Source organism: Mus pahari, chromosome 3, assembly GCF_900095145.1.
Source record: "Mus pahari chromosome 3, PAHARI_EIJ_v1.1, whole genome shotgun sequence".
Taxonomy (NCBI): Eukaryota; Metazoa; Chordata; class Mammalia; order Rodentia; family Muridae; genus Mus; species Mus pahari.
In genome coordinates this window covers 140,618,403-140,620,473 of record NC_034592.1, presented here as the reverse complement: position 1 = coordinate 140,620,473, position 2,071 = coordinate 140,618,403, and positions in this window count along the sequence as shown.

The following is a 2,071-nucleotide window of genomic DNA, read 5'->3' as shown; positions in this document are numbered from 1 at the left end:
GTCTGTGCATGTGTCTGTGTGTGTCTCTGTGTGTGTGTGTTTCTGTATATCTCTCTGTGTGTCTGTCTCTGTGTGTCTCTCTCTCTGTGCATGTCTGTGTATATATTTGTGTCTGTGTCTGTGTCTATGTCTGTGTGTGTGTGTGTGTGTGTGTGTGTGTGTGTGCCTGTGTATGTGTTTGTGTCTATGTCTGTGTCTATGTGTCTATGTCTATGGGTATCTGTGTCTGTGTAGATGTCTGTGTGTGTGTCTATGTGTATCTGTGCTTGTGTATATGTCTGTATGTGTCTGTGTGTGTGTTTATGTGTACTTATAGAAGTGCACACATGAGCAAACACACTCCTGGGTGCCTGTCAAACTGTCATGCCACATCCATACAGCACATTTTGGGAAGAACTACATAGGCATAGGGTGTGATGGCTGCTCAGAAGCCCAGCAGTGGACTGTACTGACCCATGTCATTTAGAGTCCATTTCACATCCTCTCCCCGCCTTCCTGTGAACTCTAGTCTCCTCTTGGATGACCAGCTCTTCCTCATATGGACAGTTCTACTGGATTCCTGAGCACACGTAAGCTGGGCCTGATTGGACTGTCCTTCTAAGGCTTAAGGACAGTGACCCAGGCAAGAGGAATGTCTGGGACTCATGCAGGCAGCACACCAAGGTAGTTAATGGAGTGGTTTCTAGAATGGAGGCCTTGTTCAGTCCAGGAATGCAGTTCTCTACCCCCACCCCACCCCCCAGACTCCGCCTGGGGCTTTTCATCTCTCAAGTATTGCCAGTGGCTGGGTCTGCCCCACAGTTTACTTGCGAGAGTGTCTCATGTGCAGAAAGTTCCGGTTTAGTATACTCACGGCTTGAAGTCGTCCCCCAGGTTTTCAGGGGCTTCTAGATTATTCCTGACAGTGAGACTCCTGGAACATCCTTCCCAGAGGAGAGACCCAAGCTTTCTCACAGACTCTGTAAACTCCTAAGGCCTTTTCAATTTGATTTTCTCCGCTTACTTAATTCAGAATCCTTTCTGTCTCCTGTGATCCTGGAAAACTGACCCTTTTGCTACTTCTGTCTCATTGCAGTCCGGAACTCGCAACCCCACCTCCCAGCTGAATTCTGCACAGTAAACTGAAGGCTGTTTCTTCCCCTTAAACAAATGCATTCCTATGGGACTGTTGGCAGAGTGTTTGCCTAGCGTGTACAAAGGCCCAGATCCACATAAAACACAAGTAGCGGCACATGCCTGTGACCTCAGCACTTGGGAGGCAGAGGCAGAAGGGTCAGAAGTTCAAGGTCATCCTTAGCTACATATGGAATTCTATCTCAGGCTGGGACACATAGACCTTGTCTCAAACAAAACAAAAGAACAACAAAAGCCCCCCTCCCCTCTCTGCCTCTTAGAGAGGGGTTGTCTGATGTTTAAATAACATCCCTAAGGAATGCTCAGAGCCCCACAGCATAGTGAGATTTAAATAAACACCAGAGGGGGGGGGCAGGGGGAGGAAATGGGATGGCTCCTAGTGCAGGTTCTTCTGAAGAGAATCAATGGGTGGGGTGGGGTGAGGATGGCATGACTGTGGATAAGCCTTAGAAGGGAAGCCTTCACCACCATGCTCTCCCTCGGTCTCCACTTACTTGTCCCAATCTTTTTAAACTACAACCTGGAGGCCTCCCGTGGCCTGTTCTCACTGCCTAGAACTCCATTTCCTGCTCCCCCTCTCTGTTCATTCAGTTCTCGTCACTCTTAATAAAATAATAATATTGATAATAAATAATAATAATTAATAATAACAATAATAATAATTATTATTTTCCTGAGTGTGTATCTGTGTACTATGTGTGTTTGGTGCCCTCTGAGGCCAAAGAAGGCATTAGATTCCCTTAGCAGGTGGTTGTGAATGGCCATATGGTTGCTGGGAATCGAACCTGGGTCTTCGAGAAGAGCAGCCAAATCTCTCCAGCCCCCTCTCGGGAGATCTTGATCAACTCCATTCCTTCTCAGCAGTTAACTCACAGCTTTTTTTTTTTTTTTTTTTTTTTTTTTTTTTCTGTTCCTCTCGTTCTTGTTCCCATTCCCG